The sequence below is a fragment of the Rattus norvegicus genome, chromosome 3, assembly GCF_036323735.1.
Source record: "Rattus norvegicus strain BN/NHsdMcwi chromosome 3, GRCr8, whole genome shotgun sequence".
In the NCBI taxonomy this organism is placed as follows: domain Eukaryota; kingdom Metazoa; phylum Chordata; class Mammalia; order Rodentia; family Muridae; genus Rattus; species Rattus norvegicus.
The window spans coordinates 130,782,441-130,807,644 of NC_086021.1; the positions used below are offsets into that span (position 1 = coordinate 130,782,441).

Here is a 25,204-nt window from a genome sequence, read left to right on the forward strand (position 1 = left end):
TGTTCCTCTTTCTCCACATCCTTGCCAGCATCTGTTGTCACCAGAGTTTTTTATCTTAGCTGTTTTGACTGATGTGAGGTAGAATCTCAGGTTTGTTTTGATTTCATTTCCCTGATGACTAGGGATGTTCAACATTTCTTTAGGTGCTTCTCAGTCATTCGATATTCCTCAGTTGATAATTCTTTGTTTAGCTCTGTAGTCCATTTTTAATAGGGTTATTTGATTCTCTGGAGTCTAACTGTTTCAGTTCTTTGTATGTATTGGATATTAGCTCTCTATCAGTCGTAGGATTGGTAAAGATCTTTCCCCAAACTGTTGGTTGCCGTTTTGTTGTATTGATAGTGTCCTTTGTCTTACAGAAGCTTTCCAATTTTTTGAGGTCCTATCTGTCAATTCTTGATCTTAGAACATAAGCCATTCATATTCTGTTCAGAAAAATTTCCCCTGTGCCCATGTGTTCAAAGCTTTCCCCTTCTTTCTCTTCTATTAGGTTCAATGTATCTGGTTTTATGTGGAGGTCCTTGATCCACTTTGACTTGAGCTTTGTACAAAGCAATACAAATGATTGATTTGTCTTCTTCTACATGCATACTGCCAGTTGTTGAAAATGCTGTCTTTTTTCCATTGGATGGTTTTAGTTCCCTTGTCAAAGATCAAGTGACCATAGGTGTGTGGGTTCATTTCTGGATCTTCAATTCTATTCCATTGATCTGCCTGCTTGTCTCTGTACCAATACTATACAGTTGTTTTTTTTTTTTTATCACTATTGCTCTGTAATTCAGCTGGAAGTTAAGGATGATGATTTCCTTCAAAAGTTCTTTTATTGTTGAGAACAGTTTTCATACTCCTGGATTTTTTTTGTTATTCCAAATGAATTTGCAAATTGTTCTTTCTAACTCTGTGAAGAATTGAGTTGAAATTTTGATGGGGATTGCATTGAATCTGTGGATTGCTTTTGTCAAAATGGCCATTTTTACTGTATTTATCCTGTCAATCCATGAGCATGGAAGATCTTTCCATCTTTTGAGATCTTGTTCAATTTCTTCAGAGACTTAAAGTTCTTGTTATACAGATCTTTCATTTGCTTGGTTAGAGTCACACCAAGTTATTTTGTATTATTTGTGACTATTGTGAAGGGAGTCATTTCCCTTATTTCTTTCTCAGCCTGTTTATCTTTTGAGTAGAAGAAGACTACTGATTTAATTTCACATCCAGCCACTTTGCTGACATTGTTTATCATGTTTAGGAGTTCTTTGGTGGACTGTTTGGGGTCACTTAAATATACTATATCATCTGCAAATAGTGATATTTTGACTTCTTCCTTTCCAATTTGTAGCTCTTTGACCTCTGTGATCATCTCATTAGCTGCTGAGAAAGCATTTGACCAAATGGCAAAAGTCTTAGAAAGATCAGGAATTCAATGCCCGTACCTAAATATAGTAAAAGCAATATACAGCAAACCGATAGCCAACATCAATCAAAATGGAGAGACACTTGAAGCAATTCCACTAAAATCAGGGACTAGACAAGGCTACTCACTCTCTCCCTACCTAATCAATATAGTATTTGAAGTCCTAGCCAGAATTTCTTTATTTTTTTGTTAGCCCCTTAGGTTTGAAGAGTACAAATCAGATTTTTTCAGAAAGTTATTCAGTTAAGATATATGTAATATTTAGCATGAAATTTTGCCTGGAGTGCTGTATGTCAGGAAGATGGCAGAAGTGAGGGACCATTCTCATTTTGTTACTCACATGATGCACATTGTCAGCAGAACACATTATCATGGATCCTCACGTTTGGCATGTGGCTGTTACTGTGTTCATTCTATTTCACCAATATACAGCTACAATATCCTCTTAGTTTCTTACTTCAGGAAAAGCAATCTAAGATACCTGCTTATCATAACGTCTGCTAGTTCAAACCATACATGCTCTAATGGGAAATAGCTTATAAACACATTTTGTTCCTATTGATACAGATGTCATCTTCACTCTTATAAACAAGACAATAAAGCCCGGAAAGTTCAGTCTGTTTATTTAGCCAGAAAAAATAGAAGCAAAGAATGCCACCCTCAAAGGCACGGTCTTATGTTTTATACTGGAGTAGAGCTAACTTAGAAGCCAAATACACAAGAAATTGATCTTATTAGTCAGAGAAAGTTCAATGGTTCCCCTTACAGTCCTGCTTTGGCTTTTAAGTGACATCCTTGCTGACTGGGATTTGTAGAAAACCAATATCCTAGCACATTTAATTTTTAAATTCTGAGATCAATTGTTTTCAGATAATAGAGGACCCCATTAAATCTCAGCTTTCACTGGAATGTCATTTCTAAGTTGCAGAGACAAAAGTACCCACTGGTCATTCCTCTCCTGTGGACTCATAATTTTAAATACCCTAGCTGACCTTTTACATTCAGAATATATTTTCTTCCAGTCCTTTGGCAAGAGGAGCAGGGGCTACAGATGGGAAATTACACCTTATCTACATGCCTTTTTGGTATATGTCCTAAAGCTAAAGCCCAAAGGATTGAGTAAGCTAACAGTATTTGAAAGGATTGATCTTATCAACTGTACTAGCATGCTATGTGTATCACAGTAAAAACTATAATTCATAGGTTTTTGTGTCTCTGATTACAGAAGAATCAACAGGGATAAAAAATACATGTTGTGCTATTTCTGCCCTCTTCTCTCCTTGCTGATATTAATGCAGCCATTTTCTCCTGCCCAGAAATCATATATTTGCTAATCTATCTCACTCTCTAACTTATCCCCCACTTTATTGGGTTATTCTTCATAGGGTATTTCTCTTAGCAGGTATGTGTCCTTCTTAAGTTGTTGGTGTTTTGTTTGGGGAATGAAAGAAATGAGCATGTGGATGCCGTTTCCTTTCATTTCTCTACAAGTTGGTACATCTGGGGGATTCCAGTCATTTCTCAGAATGCTCCAAGTCTCCTCAGCCTTGCTCCAGCTTACAGTATAATCCCACTTGTTTCCCAATTTTGTGCCTCTCCATGGATTAAAAACCCTTCCTCTTTTTTAGTCTTTTTTAAACAATCACTCCCTTTATTCCAAAACTAAATAAAATGTTTTCTACTACATTCTTTATAATTCAATATGACTAATAAACAAGTCAGTGCTGAGTTTCTATCCCCACATCTCAACTCATTAGAAAGAAAAGATCCAACTTTGCTACCACAAGAATACACCAGAAACTATGTCTTTTGCCAAGTCTCCTTACAAAGGTATGCATAGAATTACAAGGGCATAGCTAACCTCAACATATCAGTGTGTATTGTAATACTAGCATCTGGGAGGCTAATGTAGGGGGACCTCACTTGAAGGCCATTCTAGGCTATTTAGTGAGACCTTGTGTTAAAAAAAACACTTAAAGGCCAATGAGTTCCTTAAGAATAACTGTTTAAAGAGCTAGTTAATTATTTTCTCCTTTGAATAATAATAAATATTCTGTCTATTAAAAACACATGGAAACACAAACATCACAGCCCAATTAAGATGAGATTACAATTCAACTATGTTCAGCCATTCATGTATTCACATATGTTTATAGTGTCATAATGATTTTGTTTCAAACTATAAGTTCAACTTCTCAGAAAACTAAAAATAAATTTCTCGGCAAGTCCATGTTAGGTACGTCTGGCATAAACTGTATTCTGCTGCTATCATAATTCCTAAGAGGTGTAGCACTTAATCCTAAGAACTGCCAAGAACACTGTAGGGACAGATCATTCAGACATCCACTTTCTTTTTCCTTAAAAAATTATTTAATATTATTTCAATCATATTCTTTCTTCTTAACCATCTCCTTCCAGGTTCTCTCCACCTCTCTAGCCACCCAACTGTTTGTCTCTTTCACAATAAATAAATAAATAAGTAAATAAATAGATAAATAAATAATTAAAAAATACAACAACTTTAACAAACCAAAAAATACCAAAATAAAACAAATGCACAACATACACACACACACACACACACACACACACACACACACACACACACACACAGAGTTTCTTTTTTGTTGGCCAACTACTTTTGGGCCTAGGGCCTGTCCTGGAGTGTGGGTAATGTAACCAATGTCATCAGCCTTCTGGAAGGATTCTCCTGAGGCAGAGAGCAGATGTTTCTACAGCCACGTAGAATGGAGTGTACCAATAATCCATTGTTCCAGGAGTAAAAAGACCCAGCCCTATTGCCCTAACTCTAGGCAAGTCTGAGCTACCCTTTATCTGTAGATGCATCTTCCAACCAGTGTAACATATGTATTCCTCTGTATTGAGTATAGTATTGCACTGAAGCCCACTCTGATCAATCCCATTTGCATCCTACCCCTTCTACATGTGAGGACCACCAAAGTCCTCTCCAATACTCCTCCTCCCTCTTAATTTCTATCTGAAAGCCTATCTGCTCTAGGCTGGTTTCCTAGAAAACAGGGTGTAGGGGCAGCAGGGAGTAATGAAATGAGTATTATAATGTCTCCCTTTGGATAAAGTTATTACCTTCTCTAATAAAAATGAAAGCACTTAATCTAATGGAGTAGTATATGGAGAGAAAGAGAGAGAGAGTGAGTCATAACCTGAACATCAATCTCAACATGACTGCCACCTGGAGAATACTAAATCAAAGCCTAGCAGATCCAAATGGTACGTGATATCTACTTTGTCAGGTAGCACAGAAGTCACACACCTGTTGCTTCTTCCTATTACATTTTACCCACCCATTTATAAACAACATGAATTTTTATTAAGAACTTAAGTGCCAAGGATATACCTGCTTCAAGAAAGTCTGTCTGCCAGAGAAAAATAGATCAATCATGCTCCCAAAAATTGATTGAAAGCAGGATACATGCATGGGTGCAAGGGCAGTATAGCAATGTTTGAAAGTATGGCCAGGAGTGTAGCCTGGGGCTAAGTGCATTCTCTGCTTCTCTAGCTACACAACTGTGGGTGGTAAAGAGGAAAACTGAGCTTTTATACTTTGCTATGGATGAATGGTTGAATTTGCTCTAAGCTCCTTAAAAGGTCCCAGTGGGCAGCTGTGTGCATAACAGAAGGAAAGGGACATAGCAAACTGAATCTAACTTTTATGTGTGCTTGAAGGAGCCCTCTAAAGCTCCAGGGAAAGGCAATTTGTTCAGAATGGAACTCTTGTCTCACCCATTGCAGACATACAAAAACAAACACAAAAACAAAAAACAAAAAACAAAACCAAAAACTCGTTTACATGCTCAGAGAGGAAGAAGGGAAAAACACATTAGAGAAAGCTAAGAACAACATTTGGTAAACTTCCAGAAGTGGTTGATGACATTTAATCATGAGGAAGAGGTGGATGTCCAAAGTACCATCACCTTGCCATCACAGTTGAATAGCAATGACTACTTCGGGTAAAAGGAGGTCAGATTTAAGGTCTAAGGCAATGGTGCACTCTAGTGATGTTGATGAGCTCTTGGGAGGAGATGAGGTGCAGGCGTCACCTGAAGGTTCAGCAAACTGGTTGAGGAACGTGAGCCACCTCTGATATTTCGTCAAGAAGTGAAACCTGTGCAGACACAGGCCGCTCGCACACCCCTTCCCTCAGGCTGAAGCACTAGTGGAAATATCAACTATGAAAGCTCAGAACAATGTTGGAAGTTTTTACATGCTGGCATATGCAGGGCGTCCTTCTGTTTCATCCAGGAAGACCCAGGCACTTATTTTTAAAAATGCAGAGTTAAATAGACTTTTTAAGATTCCTGTTTCCTTTAACCTCTAAACTAAAGACTCTAGTGTGGTGGTTTTTTGTTTGTTGTTTGTTGTTTGCTTGTTTTGTTTGTTTTCTTTTTCAGTACTGTCGATTGACACTATGCAGAGCCTTGCACTTGCTACTCTACCACTGAGCTATATGGTCGGCTAAACTCTTTTAACCTTTAAAATAAAAACTGCTTTTCTTCATCTGTATAAAGATACTATACTCATATACACAGATTATTGTATGTGAAGTGGCCACATACAGTAACATACATACATACATACATACATACATACATACATAATAAATCTTTACTCTTTTATCTGTTAGTGTGCTAAATTACATCAATAGATTCTCAAATTGTGTATAGACTATTGCTGGAATAAATTCAGGTTTGTTATGATACATTTCATACATTCATATGTGTGAGCATATTCTTCATTTTAACTACAGTTTATCATTTTCTAAAGAATAAAGCCATTGGCAACAGCATTCTCGCTGTTCATACTGTCTTCCTTTTCAAAATCATTCACAATACTATAATTATATTGTAACAGCATTTGTAAAACTGAAAATATCTTGAGGAAAGGTACCTTAGTCTAGTCCTCATTTGCCCTCCAGATTTGACAAGTTTGTATGTCAAATAAATGCTTGCTGAACTTCAGAAAGAAATTTTAGCTAACAAATGACTTGCTACATTTCACTGGTTCAGAACCTAGAAGGCAAAAGTTACAGAGATGCAATGAAGGCAAGAGAAGAGAGAGGCAGACTTTCTCTAAGAATGTGCTAGTTTGATAATCTGACACAAGTTTAATCCACAAGTCTCAACTTGATGGTAGCCTTCCAAGGCAAGGAGTGGCCCATCACTTAGGTGAATCTTTCTTTGCTTGTTCAGTGTATCAATAGACTTTTTAACGGGTATCTCTCATTCTTCTTAATTCTTCATTTTATCTAACAGATACTAACAGTGTTAAGTGGGGATGACGTAGTGTCTCTCTAACACACAACCTAAATACCATATACCTGCTGTCACTTTGAACATATAAGGCTTCATTTCCTGAGATTTCATGAATATTACACTTTTGGGGGAAATATGAACTTACTGAGGCAGTAAGGAAGGAGAGGGTGGTGTTGCTGAGTTGTTAGGAGAAAACAGTCTGGAAGAATGAAATACAGGATGGACATTGGGTGCGTCTTAAGGTGTTCCCACCATATAGCAGCATAGTGCTTAATTTTCTACGTCTGAGTGTTTTTATTTGGCACACTGTTCTGAAGGTCTGCTCAGACTGCATCAAGTGGTTAAACATGATCATCACCACCCAAGATCATGGCTATTTCATGGGTTAAGAAAACAACCTAAGTAGCTAGAGAATTTATTTTTAGCTGTTTCCTCAGAATTAGACATGGCCATTGTCATCTTGAGTCATAGCAGCTGTGATCACTCTCAGGCGTCCCTCTCAAGATCTGACTTATTAGCAGGTTTTCTGTAGTAGAGTTGGAGGCTCTACCACATAGCAGGCCCCTCCCTTCCCAAGATTACATAAGAGGTAAAAAGTTGGTCCGGTGGAGCTCTTTAGCCATTCAGCTTTGCCTACATTGTTCATACCGGGGTCAGACTCCCCAGTGTTTCAGCTGCCCCAGCCACTCAGGCTCCAGCAATGCATCGTTTCACAGTTTCACACTGGACTCTTTTTCTTTCTGTGGCAATTAAATGTTTTCATGCGTCTTCCCATAAAAGTCCACTGACACAAACAATCATTCCTGGGATGTCTGTGAGAGTGGTTCTAGAGAGAATTAGCCACTGAATTGGCAGACTGAATACAACCTGCTCTTTAAATGTGAATAAGCTTCATGCTTTTTCCCAGGTCCCATGCGAAGCAGACCTTAAGGATGGGAGATTTCCTTTTTTCTTCTTTTTTATTGGATATTTTCTTTATTTACATTTCACGTGTTATCCCCTTTCCTGGTTTCCCCTCTGGAGCCATGGCCCCCTCCATGTGTACTCTTTTGTTGGTGGTTTAGTCCCTGGAAGCTCTGGGGTGTCTGGTTGGTTGATATTGTTGTTCTTCCTATGGGGTTGCAAACCCCTTCAGTTCTTTCAGTCCTTTCTCTTCCATTGGGGACCCCTTCTCAGTCCAATAGTTGGCTGTGAGCATCTGCCTCTGTATTTGTCGGGTTTTGTCAGAGCCTCTCAGGAGACAGCTATATCAGGCTCCTGTCAGCATGCACTTCTTGGCATATGCAATAGTGTCTGGGCTTGGGGACTGTATGTGGGAAGGATCTCCAGGTGTGGCAGTCTCTGGATGGCCTTTCCTTCCCTCTCTGCTCCACACTTTGTGTCCATATTTCCTCCATAGAATGGAAGATTTCTTTGCATCCTTGTTCACTCACACTTGAACAGTAGAATTCTCTTTCCTTTCACACTCTGGGGCCAGCTTCACCACTACACTTTGCACCTTGGGCTAAGCTGCACAGCTAGACCAGATCTTCTCTTTCTCAGGCCTTTGAACACAGACAGACTTATGACACTTCCCTATTCTTTCTCTTACAGATGGCCTGTGAAGAGACTCCTCAGACTCTGTAATGACATAAGAACTTTCAAACAATAATGCATATATCTGAATCTCTAGATAGATGGATATCACATATCTATCCATATTATTTATTTTTTCTGGAAAATTATGCCTCATTCCCACAATTTATATATTTATCTGTTGATAAACAAAATATTTCTATATGTTTTGGCTCTTGTGAATTTTGTCATGTTACAGTGGGATATCGGATGTCCTTGTCTTAAGTCCTTTGGTAAACACCTTAATGAGGTGCTACTGACAGATCATATATATGTATATATATGTATGTGTATATATATATATATGTAGACATATACATATATATATGCTTTAGTTTTAATTTGTGAAGATTCTCCATACTTCTTTAATAGCAATTATAAGAATTCACATTCCTACCAACACTCTACAAAATACTCCTCTTATCTCCTTGCTTACATTTATTTTGTTTTTTGTTTTTTGGCTATTATCATAGCATGTATGAGGCAATATTTCATTAGTAATTTTGAATATCCCAATGGCTAATGGTGCTTTGAGTTTTGTCATATACTGGCAGGCCATTTACATGGAATTTATTATACTTATTGAAAGTTAAGATGAGACATAAAAGTATTTTCTATCATCCCATATGTTGTCTCTTTTAAAATATTTTTGAGACTATAATAGAATTTTACCATTTCCCCTTTCTTTTTCCTCCTTCTAAACTCTCCCATGTGCTTCTCCTTCCCCTGCCTTACTCTCTTTTAAATTTTCATTTTCTTTAATTGTTAATGTGTTCATAAGTATATAAATGTAACCTGTTCAATCTGTATAATGTTACCTGTTTTCACATACTTTTCAGGCTGACAAGTAGATATTGGTTTACCAGTTGGTATGCTCTTTCATGGGGAAGACTATTTTTCCTGCTTTCAACATTAGATGACTGTATTTCCTTGTATAGCATAAGTGAAGTCATGGATCTTGGAGGAGAATCTATAATTGCCACTGTTATATACCAGAAGACTTCTTATCTGTATTCTAAATATTTGTCCTTGTATTTACAGATAAGAGTCTCATCAAGACAACTTCTCTTTGTAACAGATGGAGATCATTGTAGTAAACCATAATCAATCAAACAGAGAGTGTGGATCCCAGTCCCACCACAACTACAACACAACTCCTGTAATGAAGACTCAAGGAACCGTTGTGAAAGAGGTGGCAGAAAGATTTTAAGAGCCAGGGGAACAGGGAAATTGTTGTGAGATTGTGACTACTAGGGACATCAGAAGTTCCATTCATAAAGTCCTGCTAGCAAGAGTGCCTAAACATGAGTGGGATAAAGACAAGAACAGTAGACCTAGCAAAGGGGATGGAAAAGTGCAGAAGGCCTTAACCCCAAGGATACCCAGATTAGTTATTTTTCTGTTGTTTTTGTGGACACCATAGCCGAGGCAATTTATTGAAGGAAGGGCTTATTTTGAGTTTGAGGTTCTAGAGTCGGTGGTAGTGGAACAAAGCATGGTGACTGGAGTAGCAGATCATTGTGGATCAACCTTGGGTAGGTGGGCCTGGGCTATATAATAATGGAAGCTGAATGCGAGTCTAAGAGAATAGAAATAGGATTCTTCATGGCTTCTGTTTCAAGCTTCTTCCTTGCTTGATTTCCTGCCTGACTTCCCTGGATGAGGGACTCTAACCTAAAGAATGAAATAAGCCCTTTACTCCCAAAGTTACTTTTGGTTGTGTGTTCTATGGTGTTTATCACAGCACCAGAAAGCAAACAGCAGTCATTCTCATTTTACAAGACCAGCATTAGCTGATACCCAAAGCCAAACAAAGTCATTACAAGGAAAGAAAAGCACGGGCCATTATCCCTGATAAGTGCAAATTCAAAAAAAAATCCTCAAAAATATTAGAAAAGTGAATTCAATAGCATATGACAAAAGTAATACAAGCAGTGATTAGGTGAGATTTATGCCCAGGATGCAAGGATGATTCAACATACATAAATAAATGTGATATATTAACAGAAGACAGGAAAAACTGGCATGATTATTACAGTAGATGCAGGGAAAGCACTTGACAAAATTCAACACCCTTTTATGTTAAAAACACTCACCCAATTATGCACAGAGGAAAAGCACAGAAAAACAGCTCTTGAGCTTAATAACAACCATACATGACAAGGGCTTCCCATGGCTAATATTCAACAGCACAGAAATGAGAGTTTCTCCTAAAATCAAGACCACTAACTATTTTTTTCCAACATAGTGCTGGAAGTGATAATTTGGAAATTTAGGCAGATGAAAGATATTAGAAGTATCGTGGTTTGAATGAGATGTGTTCCATAGCCCAGGCACTGGACACTTAGTCCCCAATTGGTGGCTGTTTAGGGAAGCTTTGCTGAAGGAAGTAGAACACTTGGGATGGGAATTGATATTTCAAAGACTCCACCAGTTCTAATTTGCTGTCTTTCTTCCTGTTTACATTTCAAGATGTTAGCCCTCAGATCTCAGCTTCAGTTACCATGTTTGTTTGTTTTTGTTTTTGTTTTTTTTTTTTTGTTTTTTTCACCATCATGAACTCTACCCTCTAAAGCCCCAAACTCACAGATGGATCTCTGGAATTCAAGATAAGCCTGATTTACATAGTAAGTCTCAGTAGAGTCAGGGTTACACAGAGACCCTGTCTCAAAAGAAAAACATTAATATTACTTCTTTAATATTTATTATAATCCAATGGTGAAATCATCAGTTCCTGAGATTTTCTTTGAGGGATTTTTGATTACTGATTAAATTTCCTTATCTGTTTATTATGGTTGCATTCTTTATAGTGATTCCTTGTCAGATTGTATGTCTTATAAGAATTGACCATTTCTCCTAGGTGGTTTATTTTGTTGAGGTAAATCTTTTATAGTACTTAATTTGATCCTAATATTTGTGATATTGGTAGAATTGAATTGCCCTCTCTTTCATTTATAATCTATTTGAGTCTCTTGTTCCTAGGCTAAAAATAATGTAAATTCTGTTCATCTTAAATAACAATCAGACTTAATCTGATTGTTTCAATTATTTTTCTAGTACCTGCAGAAACCTTGGTGGTTTCTGACTTTCTGATGTGTTGGGGCTAATTTTGTTTTACTTTCTTGAGGTGCATCTTTAGGTTGTTTCCTTAAGATCTTCCTTTTACCCTAATCTGGCATTTCTACCTACAAACTTCTGCGTTGAATATATCTCATACATTTTGGTAAGTTGTATTCATTTTATTTCTTTTTTGTTTCAACTGAAGTAGAGTTTATTACTCCAGTGATTTGCACAGCCGGATTGCAAGTCTAAGGCAAGCTGCCTTCCTGGAGGCACTTACCCCACCTACCCCTCTGGGGGAACTCCATTTGACTATGGACCCCAGAAACCTCTGAATGCATTTATTTAGACTTTTGGACATCTGCATGTTTCCCTCTGAAACATGGCAGGCCCACCCCATGACCTGCCAGTCCAGCCTGCAGAGAACCATTCCCACTGCCTTGTAATTCTGAAATAAATAGAATTGGTACCAAGTGTGAGTGCCTCCAGAGCGGCACTGTGGGGACAGTCCCAAGGTGTTTTCTGATGGGCAGGTACTGTGCAGAGTGTGGCAGTACTAGGTTGACTACAGTTTGTCCAGGAATTTGTCCACCAATGGGATGCCCTCCTTCAGGCCTTTGCGTTTGTGGGTCTCAGCTACCACTTGGTTGGGACAGCTGCTGTTGTTAGGGGTACCCCAGGCAGGATATGCCAGTGGTCAAATACACACCGAGGTAAGGCCTGGCCATCAAAGTTGGATTGAAGATCAGCCATGAAACTAAAGGACTCATTGACAGTCAGGTAGGCCTTAACTACCAACATTGGGGTATCGGTCACTTGGAACTCCTCAAATACATGGCCATACTTTCTGTTCAGGACACTGCAGATTCCTCCCACCACTTGCTGAGGACACTGGATCTCCACCAAATAAATAGGCTCCATGAATCAGGGCTGTGTGGTCAACACACTGGCATAGAGGCAGTGGCATGCTGTGGGGATGATCTGGATACCTCCTCAGTAGATGGCATCAGCATGCAGGGTCACATCACGGACATCAAATAGCACACCACACATGTTCTCCTTACAAAGAGTGCCTTCCTTAGTGGGCCACTGGAAGCTAGCCACCACACTGTCCTTGATCTCATTTAGGTACTGTACACCCTTGGTGATGTCACTGAGAATGTTGGGACTGGTGCCATCACGTCTGAAGCACCAGATCTTGAGGGCTTCAGCGACATTCCACTCATACTTTTTGGCCAGATAGCGGGCACATGCCTTGAGCTCCTGGCAGACAAACACCTCATCCTTATCGATGTCCTCTGCCAGGCTGTCAAGGAAGGGCCTGGCCTTCATGTACAGCCAGTTGTGCTTGTTGGGGGACTTGGACAGACACAGCATGTTGGACTCCTCACTGATTGTCTCCTGGTATGACATGACAGGGTCATATTTCTTGATGGGGATGCAGACATGGTCCTCCTCCAGGTCCTTGAGGCAAATCTCCAGGTGCAGCTCACCAGCACCAGCAATGATGTGCTCTCCAGGCTCCACAATGATTCACTGCACCACAGGGTCAGACTTAGCTGCATCAGACCCTCCTCCAGCTTGGGCAGGTCAGCTGGATTCCACTGCCACCCTGACAACAGGGCTGATGATGAACTTCAGCACACACATATTGTGAGCTTGCTCAAAGTTGGTGATGGTCCCAGTCTTCACAAGGAACTGGCTCTGACCAGTCCCACAATGTTTCCACAGGGCACATCCTCAATCCACTCCACATAGCGGTCCATATGAGAATGGTCATCTGGATAGGCTTAAGGTACAGGACTTCTTTCTTCCCAGGTGTACAGTTGGGGCCCATGATCTGGACCCTCAGGCCCGTGGACACCACCCCAGAGTACACTCCATTAAAGGCATAGAAGTGGCCTTTGTCAGTGGTTGGTACCATCTTGGAAATAAATGTACATCGTAAGGGGGCTTTTGGGGTCACAGTTTTAATACCCTTGGCAGCCTCGTCATTAGGTGTCCCCTCATACAGCAGGTCACAACGGTACTTCTATGCAGTGACAGGGGATGGCAAGTGGATGGTGATCATCTGTAGCAGGGCGTTCCCCCATGGGCAGCCAGAGGTGCATCACAGCCTTGAGCAGTGGTTTGCCCTCCTTGTCTTTGTCCTCACTGTCCAGTTTGATGTCCAGTTTCTCGAACAGCTTGGCTGTCTCTTCCTTCCTGAAGTTCATGATGGCTTCAAACACCTTGAAGATGGGGTCCAGGATGATGTGGAAGAAGGGGTGTGGGAACTTTCTTCTGGTCTGGGCTATTGACTGACTTGCTGAACTTGCCATTGGCTGGGTCAAAGTATCTGTCTCTCCACAACTTCTTCGTCATGTCTTCTACTTTCTTGGCCTGCTCAGCTGCACCCAGCTCGCCCTCACCCTTGGCTGTAAACTTGGCCATGTACATCTCTGCAAACTGCTTCAGAGTGAAGGCCCAGCTATGTAGGCCAGAGCCAAAGCCTACGGTGCCCAGGACAGGATTGATCATGATATTGCCCATGGGCCCACTCTCACCCTCAACATAGGAGGAGATGATGACATTGTCATTCTCTACAATGCGCTGGAAGATCTGGTAAAGCTCCTTGGGCTCCAGCTGCAGCTGCATCTTGTTCATTATCAGTACAGGTTTGATGCGCTCAGCAATGGCTTGCTGCAGCACTGTCTTTGTCTGCACAGACACCAGACATACAGTCCACCACCACCAGAGCTCCATCTGTGACATGCAAGGCAGCGGTCACTTCTGGGGAGAAGTCCATGTGGCCTGGAAAGTCGACTAGGTTGATGAGGAAGCCTAAGCTGTCCTTGCTCTGCTTAATGAAGTTCAGGTGGTTCTCAGAGAGCTCATATAAGAGAGATATGGTGGAGGACTCGATTGTGATGCAGCGCTCCTGTTCATCCTTGAAAATGTCAGTGAAGTATGTCTCCCCGGCTCGGCTTGAGCAGAGGTGACAATGCCCACCTTGCACATAAGGAAGTCTGTAAGTGTGGACGTGAGTGATGACTGACATGTTCTGGATATTGGCTTTCTTGTCCATGATGGCATGGATCTGATCTACTGAGAAGTTCACCATGGTGGTGGATGGCGTTGGATTCTCAGAGACAGAGGTGAACAGGGAAGTGTGCCAATGATGGCAGCAGCTACAGTGGAAGAGCCACTTTAGTTCTTTTAAATATTTTTCCATTTTACCCTGACTTATTATTTGTTCCAGGGTGCTGTTTATTTCCATATATTTATGGCATTTTCCAATTGTGCTATTAACAATAACTGATTCATGCTATCATGTTTAGAAAATTTAAAAATATTTTGACAATGATAAACATGATAATAATTGTTTTGTGTGTGAACATGATCCCTGCTTGTTCATCCCTGCTTGCTATGTGCAGAATCTGTATTCTGCTGCTGCTGAGTGGAAAGTTGTGCATATCTCTTGAGTCCCTTTGTGAAGTCACATTGAGACTTATCCATGTTGCCATATTTACAGATTATTCCTCGTCATTGCTAAATAATATCACTATGTAAATATGTTATAATCTGTTTAACAAATTATCCATTGATGGACATTTGGATTGTTTTCATATTTGGCTTATTATGACAAAACTGATAGACACATACTGATTGAAATCTTTTTATAGAAACATGCTCTTATTGACTGTGTTTGGATAATTGGGGGTGGGGTAACTAGATTAAGTGGAGGCTGGATGTTTAGTTTTCAGTGAACCTTCTCTGAGGCAGTATATGAGACTGAAGGCAACATCCTTGAGGGCCACATCATGTGTATAATACATTTCAGGCTTAGTTTTAAAGTGACTATTCTCATTTTTGCAATGTTGGACAAACAGCACTCACTAACTGTGACTATGATGGGTTAGAAATAACTTGGCACAACAGTCCTGAAACTAATGATTACTTTTGCTAGGTTTCATGTAGAGAAGGATATGGTTTGAGAGAAGGGTGAAATCAGATTGTTTCTCAGGTGAAAGGGTTGTTAATGTCACCAACAGCACTTCAGAGTCTAAGTGAAACTTCAGCTTTTAGGAGTGGGGGGAGTTATACTACAAGGAGGTTGGTATAGAACTTTGGAATTATTAGATTAGGTTAAAGGGCACCACAGAGTTTATGCTGAGGCAAGTGCCTGGAAAGTTCACAGTTTATTGGGATAAACAATCATATAGAGACTCCCACAGAACAATGTGCTTGTTGACATACATCTCTCTAATCCCAGACAGAAAGGAGTCAGTCTCCCTCTCCCTCTTCATCTCCCTATCTCTCTCCCTCTGCCCCACCCTCTTTGTGTGTGTGTGTGTGTGTGTGTGTGTGTGTGTGTTTGTCCTGGTTGCATTCCTCTAAGGTGCACCTTACCCTTCCTAATGCTGTAATCCCTTACTCCAGTTTCTCATGTTTTGTGGCAACCACCAACCATAAAATTACTTGTCATTACTTCATAACACAATATCTAATATGTAGGAAATCTGATATGCAACCTTCATAGGGTTGTGATCTAAAGCTTGAGAACTAGCTGAAGTTCCCTTCTATGTGATAACATCGCTTTGACTTCTGTGACTAAAATTATATTTTGATAAGCATCCTGTTCTGTCAGGAATTAATTTTTAAGGTGTTTAATTATCAACTGAAGATAACATGAGGTAATTTTAGAACCTCAGAAGCTCTTCATAAATTCTACAATGAAACAATTCATACCATTGTGTTCTTTAGCTTTCCCTGAGTGACGCGAGCAAATACCCATCTACCATCCACAGGGCACCAACAACACACCAAAGGAAGAATTCTATACATGTCTAGGTGAATAAAACATTGGCCTTACTGTCACAAGTCACAGGAACATGGGTAAGGAGTTACATACAGCATGGGTGAATCAAATTGTAGCTGCATCACAGAAAAAACAAAGACATGGCGAGTCACAGCTCAGGAAAGCTGCAACCTTGGATGATCTCCACACAGGCAAATCTAGTGATCAGAATCCTTGGCAGCAGATGTTACTGCTTATGTAACCTTGGGGAGACACCTAAAGATTCTTATTTTCTGAACTCCCTGAAACATGTAAGTTTCCTTATTTCCTGAGTCTTAATAAACTTCCTTCCAGGATGGAGTGCTTCAATTCAGAGGAAAATGCTACATTACTCTCTGCAACTGTCTGCACAGTCATTGGTTGGAAGATCTAAAGTTGCTTGCATCACAGGCCAGACCTGCAAAGAACACATTTCTGCTGTAAGGACCACTTCAAACTGCTAGGCTTTTGTATGAGTTTATGGGTCAGATGAAAGTCAAGTTACAAATGCACAGTTATAAAAATTGAAAGTTGTTTTGCTTCCTTTTTTGTAGGGGTGCATACAAAATGTATTTTTCTCCAGCATCCTGTGGCCACTAAGTCCTCAGATATTCTATTAAAGGCACATGCATATGTCTTGAAAGGACTCCTCTTTTGTTTTCTATGTCCCCTAGTGTGCCACCTCTAACACAGCCTAGCTCTGTTGACATGGATATAGTGGATGAATAAGTTCTTCATATAGCCACATGGCTCTGCCTTTTGATTATCCTTTGGCAATGAAGATCTGTTGTCACACCTCATGAGTGCCTATTACTGTCTACTCCATGTGAATGGAATTTTACCCAGGGCTGTGTATTATATGCTTTCCCGGGTCCCATAGACCAAAAACACAACCATAAGGTCTGGCTGCATATAATTTACCCATTAGTCTGCTCTAGCAAAGATTCTTCAGCACAGCAAGCACAATTATAGTTTCTGCTTGGCTAAGTTTTCAGCACTCTACAGTCATTTTGAAGATCCATCTTTTGCAGAACATAATGAGACAGCCCATAATCTACCATGGCAACTCAGGCAATCCAGCTTTGCTCAGCAAGGGTGATCATCTTCCTGTGGCTTCTAAGTGCCATGTTAGCTCTGAGATTGCCCTGTCCCCTAGGAATGGAGAAAACACTGTCCAAATACTATGCAACCCAATCAATCAGCTTCTGCTTCTTAAGTCTTGTTAGCTAGTCTTCATGACCAAGAATTCTTACAACTCAATCCTACAGGAGTGCTCTTGGTCACAACTCCCAATGTTCATAATCTCTCCCCTCTGCCTCAGATTTTCCAGGCATATTGGAGGGGTATATTAGTCAGGGACTCTTCAGAGGAACATAAACAATATAGTAAGGGCATATTAAAAGAGGATATACACCCGCGGATCCTGGCCCGCAGCAGCTCTCTGCTCCCAAACCCCGTGGGAGAGAGACCTCACCGCCTGATCAGGTGGGCACTCCTGAGACTGCAGAGCGGAGGAGACCACCAACACTGCCCAACCCTGCCCACATCACTGGCCCAAGAGGCAACTGTATAAGGCCTCTAGGTTCCCGTAGGGGAGGGCCCGGGAGCAGCAGGACCCCTGTGCCTGAGACACCACCGGAACCTGAAGGAAACAGACCAGATAAACAGTTCTCTGCACCCAAATCCCGTGGGAGGGAGAGCTGAACCTTCAGAGAGGCAGACACACCTGGGAGACCAGAAGAGACTGCACCCTGTGCGCATCCAGACGCCAGAGGAAAACACCAAACGTCATCTGGAACCCTGGTGCACGGAGGCTCCCGGAAAGAGCGGCACAGATCTTCCCGTTTGCTGCCGCCACGGAGAGGACTTAGGCAGTGCCCCACGAGCAAACTTGAGCCTTGGAACCACAGGTAGGACCAACTTTTCCCCTGCAAGAAACCTGCCTGGTGAACTCAAGACACAGGCCCACAGGAACAGCTGAAGACCTGTAGAGAGGAAAAACTACACGCCCGAAAGCAGAACACTCTGTCCCCATAACTGGCTGAAAGAAAACAGGAAAACAGGTCTACAGCACTCCTGACACACATGCTTATAGGACAGTCTAGCCACGGTCAGAAATAGCAGAACAAAGTAACACTAGAGATAATCTGATGGCGAGAGGCAAGCGCAGGAACCCAAGCAACAGAAACCAAGACTACATGGCATCATCGGAGCCCAATTCTCCCACCAAAGCAAACACGGAATATCCAAACACACCAGAAAAGCAAGATCTAGTTTCAAAATCATATTTGATCATGATGCTGGAGGACTTCAAGAAAGACATAAAGAACTCCCTTAGAGAACAAGTAGAAGCCTACAGAGAGGAATCGCAAAAATCCCTGAAAGAATTCCAGGAAAACAAAATCAAACAGTTGAAGGAATTAAAAATGGAAATAGAAGCAATCAAGAAAGAACACATGGAAACAACCTTGGACATAGAAAATCAAAAGAAAAGACAAGGAGCTGTAGATACAAGCTTCACCAACAGAATACAAGAGATGGAAGAGAGAATCTCAGGAGCAGAAGATTCCATAGAAATCATTGACTCAACTGTCAAAGATAATGTAAAGCAGAAAAAGCTACTGGTCCAAAACATACAGGAAATCCAGGACTCAATGAGAAGATCAAACCTAAGGATAATAGGTATAGAAGAGAGTGAAGACTCCCAGCTCAAAGGACCAGTAAATATCTTCAACAAAATCATAGAAGAAAACTTCCCTAACCTAAAAAAAAGAGATACCCATAGGCATACAAGAAGCCTACAGAACTCCAAATAGATTGGACCAGAAAAGAAACACCTCCCGTCACATAATTGTCAAAACACCAAACGCACAAAATAAAGAAAGAATATTAAAAGCAGTAAGGGAAAAAGGTCAAGTAACATATAAAGGCAGACCTATCAGAATCACACCAGACTTTTCGCCAGAAACTATGAAGGCCAGAAGATCCTGGACAGATGTCATACAGACCCTAAGAGAACACAAATGCCAGCCCAGGTTACTGTATCCTGCAAAACTCTCAATTAACATTGATGGAGAAACCAAGATATTCCATGACAAAACCAAACTTACACAATATCTTTCTACAAATCCAGCACTACAAAGGATAATAAAGGGTAAAGCCCAACATAAGGAGGCAAGCTATACCCTAGAAGAAGCAAGAAACTAATCATCTTGGCAACAAAACAAAGAGAAGAAAAGCACACAAACATAACCTCACATCCAAATATGAATATAACAGGAAGCAATAATCACTATTCCTTAATATCTCTCAACATCAATGGCCTCAACTCCCCAATAAAAAGACATAGATTAACAAACTGGATACGCAATGAGGACCCTGCATTCTGCTGCCTACAGGAAACACACCTCAGAGACAAAGACAGATACTACCTCAGAGTGAAAGGCTGGAAAACAACTTTCCAAGCAAATGGTCAGAAGAAGCAAGCTGGAGTAGCCATTCTAATATCAAATAAAATCAATTTTCAATTAAAAGTCATCAAAAAAGATAAGGAAGGACACTTCATATTCATCAAAGGAAAAATCCACCAAGATGAACTCTCAATCCTCATCTTCGGTTGGTTTATATACAAGTGTGCAATTTCTAGGCTTGAAAGTAAAATGATGCTATCTGGTGCTGGATAGAGGAGCCTTATTTTTTATTATGGCAGCTTGCTATTTTTGTAACATGGTGATTTGGTTGAACACAATAAAGTACAGTAGTAACTGATCTCCCCTTCTTCCTGGATGAGTGAGGAGATGATTAAATGTTGATGTCAGCATTCTTGAGCATATTCAGATGAGCTTCTGCTTCTGTTGAAAAGGATGCTGTGTTTGATTGTGGTCCGAAGCTTTGAAGCACTACTTGGCATCTCCTTCCTTGGAGGTCTCACTGTTTAAACATAACAGGTTTGATAGCTTGTTGGTAAGGTGAGGTCCAGCTTGTCTCCACTAGGTCATCTTCATGTGAATCCGGTGGTTATACGGTTTTGTTCTAGGGATATTTCATTTTTTTTATAACGGTTTTAGCTGACATTCATGGAGAGAATGAATCCTTAGAACTGTGCCACTAGTGAAAGGAAATCCTGTCTAGAGTATGTTTCTTTACAAAGCTGTGTCACACCATCCTTTGGGCCCTCTGCTGGAAAAGTAGAATCAAGTCTCAAATAATGCCTTTTAAATTGTATCCTCTAGTATTATAGATGTAGGACAGTACTGTATCATACCTCTGTGGATGTAAAATAGCTTGTACCTGCTTTATGATACGTAGTAGTGACCGTGCTTTATCAGAGCTGTTTTTAATGATGTTGCTCAGAATGTTTTCTTTCCAGATGATGATTGAGAAGCTAATTTAAAAAAAATGGTGCCAGGTACCACAAGAGTAACAGAACTGTGCTGTTTTCTCGGGTTTTGTTTTTTTACTTTTTTTTTTTTAATGGAGTGTGCTGGATGTCTCTACAGTTTTGTTCAGATGACTGCAGAACCTGGAAAAGCTGTTGCTGCTGTTGATGCATAACACACTGCTATTATTGGTCTTTTTATATAAATATAAATATATATATACAGATATATAATTTGAATTTTTTGAAACTTTAGCTGTGCTGTCAACTTTGGAAAAAAGTATCCCCGTTTATTGTGTTGAGTTGGCACTGTACAGAAATTAACAGCCATATTGGTCTAGAAATGTTGAACTTAAGTTTTTTCCATTTGTACAGGGGTAACACACTGTATTAAATATGTACGGTCTTATCTACGTGGGTTTGATTACAAAAACTAATAAAGTATTCTCTAAATTTAAAAAAAAACAAAAAAAAAACAAAGGAGTGGAAAGGGGAACAAGATACGGTAACAAAGGGTATGAATATGATCAAAATATATTATGTATGTGTATGGAAATGCTATATTATATTGTAGCCTATTATAATTAATATATGCTAACTTCAAATATTTTTTAAATGCATCTGTGAGCAGATATTAAATATGACTCCTTTAAGTGCAACACTTCAAAGTCTGAGATAGCCTGTGCTACACAGCAAGACCCTGTCTCCAAAAAAAATAAAAATAAAATACCTACAACAGAAACAAATATAAATAAATGCTCATGAGGAATGTGAGTATTGGAGTGACAAAAAAAAAGAGGATATACTAGGAGGCTTACAGTATGTGGTCTGGGGCTGTTGGTTGATGGCTGTTATAACACGGGTGGATGAGAATCAGTAACTGCTAGGTCCACCATCCTGGATGATCAGAAGTCTCAATCTAGTGCTCGTGGCTTGGATGGATTCTAAACTATGGTGTTCAGATTGGAAGGCTAAAGAAGTTAGGTTTTGATGTCACCAAAGAATGTTACAAGCAGTCATAGCTATATAAATAGGGCAGATGAACCCACTAGTATGATGTGAAGACAAACAGGTCAAAAGCGCCTACGATTTTACCATGGTTGTTCTATACCTGGGAAACCACTCAAAGGCTTTGTCCACATTTATAGTGGTTTATTCTGCTTGAAGTACCTTAATCCCTCACACATGCACCAAATGCTTGATGCTTATCTTCTACTTGGTACCAGATGAAGTCAAGTTGACAGCTGAGAGATTGGCCATTATGATGCCACAACTCTGATTGCAGTTTCTGATTGCAGGTTCTACACCATACATGGAGGTGAGTTCATCCACACTAGGGGTGAGAATCAGCTCCAAACAGAGGATGCACTAATTCTGAATACTCTAAAGGATTATGGAAGTCTACAGAGTCACAATTTTCAGGAATATTTACTAATGCCTCTTCTTTATGGCAAATTTCAGTTCTTTCCTAACCAGGACTCTAAGTTTAGTGTAACTGTCTTGCCTTCTTAGAAGTTCAACAATTACCAGATCCTTAGCTTATTTCTCTACAGTGATCACTGCCTGCCACCATGGGAGAATATTTTAAGAAGGATCTTCCTGGGCCCTCAATTAGACTTTAACCATTTTCAACTACCCTACATTCTATCAGTCTTTTGTAGAGTATATCTTATTATTTTTGTGGTTACACGTATGTAATTCTAAAAATACAGAGAATAGTGCACAAAAATGCAAAAACAAGCATCATACCAGCAACCACATTAGTTATTTTATAACTAATTAGAGTAAAATTCTTGCTGATACAGCTTCAGTCATATACCAAGGACCATCTATGCTCTACATTCCACTCAGGGCAAGGTCATATATACCACTCTGGCAAAACTCTAAAGTCAAAAGAAACAAAAAGCTATGAACTATTTTCATATTCTACCTTACTTTCTCAATTCTCAAAATTCTACCATTACCAATGCTTTAGGTTCCTGTCTTCTGAGATAGACATGCTGAGAAAAATAAGAAGGAGAGAAGGCTGTGAGAGAAATTGAAATACTTCAGACCACAGTAAAAGGGAATCAAAGGAAAGACGAATGCAGGGACAAGCAACTGCCCAGGATGCAACTCTTAAGAGTGTCTTTCTCCACTGCAAGGGTTGAGACCATCCAGATGGTGAATGCAAAACTGTCACGGTCAACACTCAGTACTCCTGTCACATCAGGGCAATGGCTGGCAGCTTCCCAGAAAGCACATGGCCTTGCTTTGACCTCTGCAGGCAATTCTAAGTAATTCCTTCCATGGTGCAAGGTATTTCTTGGAGGGTCATTAGCATGTAGCTCCATGCTGTCATATGTTCTACTCCACCAGAGTGACTTAAAACTTCAGTGAATCAATGCTACTAGAGGAGAATGATGGCAAATTAATCATTAAGTCATCTCAGGTCTGTTCTTCTCAGGAATATTCAAGAGTCACAAAGTCATTCTCTGGAACTTAAAGCCATGATTTTCTATCTAAACTCTTGAGTAAGTGATAATAAATCTGATGATTGGTCCTCCATGTAAGGTGTAAACATGTACTAATTTTTTTTAAACCACAGACATAAAATACAAGAAGAAAGACATCCTAAGAGGAAAAGAATAGCGTTGGAGGATGCATGTACTTATTTATATGAACTATATGAATTTAATTTACAGATAACATAATATTCTAATAGAAATATATATATGTAGAATTTATGAATTAACTAATGAATAGCTCAAGTCTTAATTATAAAGAGATGGGTGTATACTATTGATATATAGGGAAAGCAATACTAATAGAGGAAGATTTTCATGAAATCAAGATTGGAAGTGTTTGAGGATTATTCAATTCAAGCATGGTTTGATGATAAAACACCTACTTATACATTATTTATCCATATTCATTAAAACCCATATTCAAAGGACTTTGACTAGAAAACTTGAGAAACACAAAGGAAAGATAGGCATCTATTTAGAAGAAACTGCCATGCAGCTTTTGTTTATTATTTTCTCAGGGCTCCCGGGTAGGCAGAAGGATATACAGGCTTAATGTGGCATTCTTTGTTTATATAGGATTCTCGGCTTACAATCGTTTCATCTCATAAGAAAACAGGAAGATATATCAGAATTCATACATGCCCACTAACACCACATACATTTCATGTCTGGGAAGAAAAATATTTGAAAATAATCCTCAAACCTCTGAGCAAGATGGAAAGGATGCATACAGGAAGCAATAGTGAAAAATGAAATGTAACGGATTTAAATTAAATAGCTCATAGGTCACCTGAAACAAAATGAATGGCGAATCAGGAAAGCTAAAACTGTAATTGCTATTGACTGTTCACTGAGCCACATCAGACAAATCTAGAAGCATCAAAGGAGGGAGGACACAGTGAGAAGGTAAAAAGGCATTCAGTGGGAAGAAAGGACAAAAGAAATTAAAAATAAGAACTGTCCTGTAGACCTTATTGAGCTCGAGAATCATCTATTTGTTCTCTTAAGTTTTCTTTCCTTCTTTTTTTCTGTAGGAGAAATCGTTCAACTGTGAGAAGAAAGGAATGGCAAATATTACTAAATTGGAAAAGTAACTAATGGGTAGTAAGATATGACACCAGAAAACACCAAGGAAAGAATGAAAAGAATGCAGAGTAAAGCTGAGACTACTGACTCATTCCATTAAATATGCTACACTCGGTTCTTGCCACACTGGATTAAGAAAATGAAACTCATTTATATACGTTTTATAAGAATTGCTTAAGTCAAATGACTAAGATCAAAATAAAGGCATGAGGGAAATGAATGCAAATAAATAAAGCCAGTGTTCACTGCAACAGTATTTTCAGTAACCAGGGTTTGGAATCAACCTAAGTGTCAACTGATGGGGAATTGGGCACAGAACATGGGCAATTATCTGCATTTTTATTTATCTATCCCACACTTGGTGTTGCTTAGCCTTAATAAAGAAGAGAATTCTGGCTTTGTTTTAACAAGGAGTATGTTCTACTAAACAAAATAACCAGGCACAGGACCGCAAATGCCGCCTTATGTCACTTACCTGTGGAATCTATGTTTAAGTCAAAGCCACAGAAAAACAGACTGTGATAGGGGTTGCCAGGAGATGGGTGAGAGAAGGGGAAAAAGATTTACACAGAAAATCTTTCAGTTGTGTAAAATGAAAACATTCTGGAAGTCTAATGCCTAGAATGAACTCATACATTCGAATCCTCCTGAATACTTAGAATTTGTTGTAAGATTAGGTTTTGAATGTTCTCACCACACAGAATTATATGAGATGATAGAAATTTGAATGAGATTGATTCTAATATGGTAGTTATTCAATACACACATACACACACACATCATACGCGTGCACATGCACGCACACAAACACACACATACACACACATACACACACACATGATGCACACACACATATCCAAATTGTATACTTTAAAATATGGATATTTGTAAATAAAGTTGGTGGAAATCGTGTTCAAAATATTGCTATTATGATTGAATTATATAGCAGATTCATCAATCCACATACATTGTAATATAAATATATAAACAGAATTGTTATGAATGGAGTGCTTTATGCACATGTTTACAAATAAAAAC

At 39.5% G+C, this 25,204-nt stretch overlaps 1 pseudogene; it reads right to left on the minus strand.

Annotated features, from left to right (window-relative positions):
* Positions 1–11,941: 11,941 nt before the first annotated feature.
* Eef2-ps2 (eukaryotic translation elongation factor 2, pseudogene 2) lies at positions 11,942–14,616 on the minus strand (annotated as a pseudogene).
* Positions 14,617–25,204: the final 10,588 nt, after the last annotated feature.